This window comes from Arachis ipaensis, chromosome B8, assembly GCF_059453495.1.
Source record: "Arachis ipaensis isolate K30076 ecotype BB chromosome B8, ASM5945349v1, whole genome shotgun sequence".
Taxonomy (NCBI): domain Eukaryota; kingdom Viridiplantae; phylum Streptophyta; class Magnoliopsida; order Fabales; family Fabaceae; genus Arachis; species Arachis ipaensis.
The window spans coordinates 130,054,107-130,060,349 of NC_142443.1; positions in this window are offsets into that span (position 1 = coordinate 130,054,107).

Genomic DNA, 6,243 nt, shown 5'->3' on the forward strand with positions numbered 1-6,243 from the left:
AATGCCAACCCTAGACCAAGTCTTCTAAAAATTGATTGCTTGTTTGTCATTGATTTTGCTAAACCTTCAAAAGAACCACAACAAGGCTTCCTAATCAATAAGATGCATGCTCTAGCAATTCCAAGGGAGGACGACTCGGGGGACTAGTACTCTCGGTTATAGATTGTAGGATTGTTTGATGCGAAGTTTGAATGTTGATTAGACTATACTCACGATTATATCCATTATTGAATTCTATATCGGCATGACAAATTTCGTTTATCAAAATGGCGCCGTTGCCGGGGAATTTTTGCTTAGTGTGCCATGTTATTGCTTAGAGTAGTTATGTGTGCATGCATATAGTTGCATCTTTTTGTGATTCTTTGTCCAAGTGACCGACCCTTCATTGTCACCATGAATTTCACTTCCCCTTCATTGCATGACGCCTTCACAACCGAATCCGAGCTTAGTCCCCTTTGATCCGGAAATAGAACGAACTTTGTTTCACATTAGACAAGCTCGGAAGCGGTTAAGGTTTGGACAAGGTGAAGAGGTTTCCACCACCTCAACCACCTTACTAAAAGTGAACATTGAACCGTCACTCAACGAAGGCAATAATCATTCTCCCATCAAACTCACTAACAATTCTTTTCTTGTTTTAGGTACTAACGCCATGGATGCTCCGAGGAGAGTTACTATCAAGGAAGCGGGTGCATCGGATTATGTCCTTCAACCCCTTAATGTAACTCACCCCAATTTGAATGCAAACTTTGAACTCAAGATCGCTTTGATCAACCTCCTACCCAAATTTCATGGGCTTTTCGCACAAGACCCTATTCAACATCTCAAAGACTTCCATCGTATATGCTCAACAACTAGACGGGAAGGGTCCGATGAAGTCGCTATATGGTTGTTCGCTTTCCCTTTTTCTCTTGAGGACAAGGCTAAAGAATGGTTCTACACTTTATCTAGTGAAGTCACCTCCGATTGGGACTTGCTTAGACGAGGATTCTTGGATAAATTCTTGCCCCCGGAGAAGATGGATAGGCTAAGGAAGGAAATGTCTTGTATTGTACAAGGTGAAATGGAACCACTGTACGAGTATTGGGAACGGTTTCGTAAGCTACTAGACGCATGCCCTAATCACATGCTTGACACTCAAGTATTGCTTGGATACATATGTCAAGGGATGCGAGAACAAGATAGAACCCTCTTGGACACCTCTAGCAATGGTTCTTTGTCTAAATATAAAACAGCGGAGGAGGCATGGCAACTCATCATTGATTTAGCCGAATCCAATCAACATATGAGACGAAGAGTCAACCGGCCAAGAATCGTGAATGAGGTATCCACTAGTAGTGAAACCACCGCTCTAACCAAATCCTTGAGCGAAATGACATCCGTCTTGAGGCAACTCCAATTGAGCCAACAACAACCACAACAACCTCAACCTCAACCATATCAACAACACTCTCCACCCCCTCAACAACACAACCAACAATTGGTCCCTCAAAAAGTGTGTGGCATTTGTTCTTGCTATTCCCACTACACGGACGAGTGCCCAAGCCTTCAAGAGGACAACACTTTGGTGGCTACCCACAATTTCTATGACCGCCCATATCAAGGGTACAACCAAGGCGGTAATCCTAACCAAGGGCAACCTTATCAAGGAGGAAGCTACAATCAAGGGAGTGGGTACCACAATCAAAATTGGAGAGACAATCATCAACAAGGAAATAGGGACAACAACAACAATGGAGGAGGTCAAAGATGGAACAACAATTCACAAAACCGGCCACCATACAACCAACAAAACCCACAAAGAAACTACCAAACATACCAACCACCACATCAAAGACCACCACCCAACCAATCACAAGCTCCTCAACTCACATATCTAACCGCCCCCTCCAACCAAGATGAAACACTCCGGACCATCATCCAAGGCCAAAAAGAACTACAAAACACACTTGCTTCCGGTCTCACCGGCCTCACCTCTACACTACAAGCTCTTCTTGCACGAATGGACACATCATCAAATCCTACTCCTCAACCCCCAATCCAAAGCGTCATTCCCTCTCAACCTCAACCCAATCCTAAGGGGGGCATCAATGCCATCACCTTGATATCCGGAACACAATTAAAAGAGAAGGGAGCAAAGGATTCAAATCCCATCACAATCACTCAAGAGGAGGAGAGAATAGATATAGAAGAGGTAGTGGAAAAGGAGACACCACAAGTCATAGTTGAGGATGAAACTCAACCAACAAAAGAGACTCCCAAGACCAAGAGAACCTTGGAAGAAGAAATTGCTCAACCACTCCCATTTTCAACACTTGCAAAGAAAGCTAGGAAGCGCATAGAACTCGACCCCAAAATGGTAGAAATGTTCAAGAAAGTCGAGGTAACCATCCCCCTCTTTGACGCTATCCATCAAGTTCCTAGATATGCAAAATTCCTTAAAGATCTATGCATGAACAAGGATAGAATTCTTGAATTGGAAACCATCCCATTGGGGAGTTCTATTTCCGCTTTAATGGGAGCATTGCCCGAGAAATGTGATGATTCGGGCCCTTGCATGGTCACTTGCACCGTCAATGGAGTTCAATTCGTAGATTGTATGTGTGACCTCGGAGCATGTGTTAGCATCATGCCTCTCTCCGTCTACCGGGTATTGAAGTTACCACCACTAAAAAGGTCGACGGCGAGATTTGTCCTAGCGGATAAAAGCATAATAACCGTGACGGGTGTCGCGGAAGATGTATTGGTGAATGTCAAAGGGTTGGTATTTCCGATTGACTTCTACGTCCTTGAAATGCCATCAAGTGAAACCAAGAGAGCATCATCCATCCTACTTGGAAGACCATTTTTGAGAACTTCTAGATTTAAGTTAGATGCTTACTCGGGAACATACTCATTTGAGATAGATGGGAGAGTCGTAAGTTTTAGCCTAGAAGAAGCAATGAAGCATCCACCAGAAAATCACTCTCTATTCCGGTGTGATCCAATTGACAACATTGTTGCCGAAGTGCACCTTGCAAGGTTAGATGAGAAGTACATGATTGAAGAAGCAAATGAAGATCCAAGCAAATTAAACACCACACACCATACAAACCATCCGGAAATTTAAACATCAAATCATGACAAAAAGATGGAATTGAAGCCACTACCCCCCCCCCACCTAAGGTACTCATATCTTGATGAAGCCCAAAAGCTCCCCGTGATAATCGCACAAGAGCTAACTCCTCAACAAGAAGAAAAGTTGCTAGAGGTATTGAGAAAAAATAAAAGGGCAATCGGGTGGAGTTTGGCGGATCTAATGGGAATAAGCCCCCAAGTATGCGAGCACCGCATATTCCTTGAAGAAGGAGCAAGACCGGTTCGACAACCTCAAAGGAGATTTAATCCAACCATTCTTGAGGTGGTGAAAAAAGAGGTCACTCGGCTACTTGAAGCGGACATCATCTATCCTATCTCGGATAGCGAGTGGGTAAGCCCGGTCCAAGTGGTACCAAAGAAATCCGGGGTGACCACAATCAAAACTGAAAGCGGTGAACTTATAGCAACAAGAGTGCAAAATTCTTGGAGAGTATACATAGACTACCGGAGGTTGAATGCAGCCACAAGGAAGGACCACTTTCCACTACCGTTTATCGATCAAATGCTTGATCGACTAGCCGGTAAATCATATTATTGCTTTCTTGATGGTTACTCCGGATACTTCCAAATACACATTGCTCTAGAGGACCAAGAAAAAACAACATTTACTTGTCCCTTTGGAACGTATGCTTACAAACGTATGCCATTTGGCCTATGCAACGCGCCGGCAACGTTTCAAAGATGCATGATGAGCCTATTTGCGGACTTTCTAGAGCAATGTATGGAAGTCTTCATGGACGACTTTAGCGTGTACGGTGATTCATTTGATCATTGCTTAGGTAACCTTGAAAAAGTCTTAGAGAGATGCACCAAAACAAACCTTGTCCTAAATTTTGAAAAGTGTCATTTCATGGTCAAACAAGGCATTGTTTTGGGGCACATAGTTTCAAAAGAAGGCATCTCCGTAGATCCGGCAAAAATAAATGTCATATCTAGTTTACCTTACCCCTCCTCCGAGAGGGAAGTCCGCTCTTTTCTTGGACATGCAGGATTCTACCGGAGATTCATCAAAGACTTTAGCAAGGTAGCCCTACCTCTCTCTCGGCTACTGCAAAAGAACACTGAATTTGAGCTAAGCAAGGAATGTATGGAAGCATATGACAAACTTAAAGTGGCATTGACACAAGCTCCTATTGTGCGAGGACCGAATTGGGCTCAACCATTTGAAATCATGTGTGATGCTTCGAATTATGCGATAGGGGCCGCGTTAGCACAACGCGAGGGTAAGACTCCCTATGTCATAGCTTATGCTTCAAAAACATTAGACGGAGCCCAATCCAACTACACTACTACCGAGAAGGAACTCCTAGCTGTTGTTTTTGCTCTGGACAAGTTCCGAGCCTATCTTCTTGGTTCTAAGGTAGTAGTGTTCTCGGATCACGCGGCACTAAAGTATTTGTTGGGCAAAAAGGAATCAAAACCGAGATTAATTCGTTGGGTGCTTTTGTTACAATAATTTGACTTGGAAATCAAGGATAGGAGTAGTTCCCAAAACTTAGTGGCGGACCATCTGAGTCGCCTTGAACACACAAAAAGCGACACCACTCCTATCAATGACTCCTTCCCTCTAGATAGTTTGCACGCAATCTCGGAAGTGGTTTCTTGGTATGCCCCGATAGCAAACTACTTGGTTTCACGCATCTTCCCTCCCAATCTCAACAAACATCAAAAGGACAAACTGAAAAGCGAATCCAAATACTATGTTTGGGACGATCCCTATTTGTGGAGGTGTGGAGCGGACCAAATAGTGCGACGGTGCATACCTCAAACCGAATTCCAAGCAATCTTAGACGCTTGCCATTCTTCCGAAGGAGGTGGCCACTACGGCCCCCAAAGAACGGCAAGAAAGGTCCTTGATTGCGGATTTTGGTGGCCAACCCTTCTCAAAGATTCTTCCCTCTATTGCAAATCTTGTCCCCAATGCATTCGGTTTGGAAATCTTTCTAAGAAGGACGAAATCCCCCAACAAAATATGCTTTTTTGTGAAATCTTTGATGTATGGGGAATCGACTTCATGGGACCATTTCCGAATTCCAATGGCTTTCTCTACATCTTGTTAGCCGTCGATTATGTGTCAAAATGGGTGGAGGCAATCCCCACCCGGACGGATGATGCCCATGTTGTTTATTCTTTTGTGAGGAATAATATCATTTGTCGTTTTGGCTCCCCAAGAGCAATCATAAGTGATCAAGGATCCCATTTTTGCAACAAAAAAATGGACGGCCTCATGAGAAAGTATGGCATCATACACAAAGTCGCCACGGCCTACCACCCTCAGACAAACGGTATAATTATTTTTTTCAAATTATATAAAATTTAATTAAATAATTATATAAAATTTAATTATTTTTTTATTATAAATACTTTTATTTTATTTTTATAAAAATAATTATTATTTTCAAATTCTAATACTTTATTAATTAGTTTATATTTATTGTATTATTATATTATTATAGGTGAAAACTCACATACAGTTATTTTCATGTGAATTTGATATTTAAAAACTGTTATATGATTTGACAAGTTTGACTAAATATCATCTAACAATTTTTAACTATTCACTTCATATGAAAACAAATGAGTCTTTACCTATTATTATATACTACAAGTATTTATTGAAAAAATAAATTGTGATTAATAAATTTTTTTTGTTTATCTTTTTAATTTGTATATATTTAATAATATTTATAGTTAAATAAAATATAATTGATTTAAAAATGAGTGACTTTAAAATTAAAATAAATTGAATATAAGTAAAATAAAAGATTGTTATATGTATTATAATTTGTATATATTTTAATAAGAAGCGTTCTAGCTTGATGGTATGATCACCTTTCTTGTATCCTTGGGGCAAGGGGTTTAAACCCCATGTGAGTCATTTCGGAAAGAGTACTGCTACCTAACGCGCGCGTGAAAATCACGTTCTTCCTCCTCCTCCTCTTTCTTCTTCTTTGCGTGTTTCATTTTTATCGTCGTTTTTTATTACTGTTGTTGTTGCTGTATTTTTTTTCCTCTTTCTCTTTCTATTGATTTTGCAATATTATGTATTTTTTTTCTTTGTTTGATTTTTTCCTCGCAAGAAGAATTATGAGAATATGAAATAAG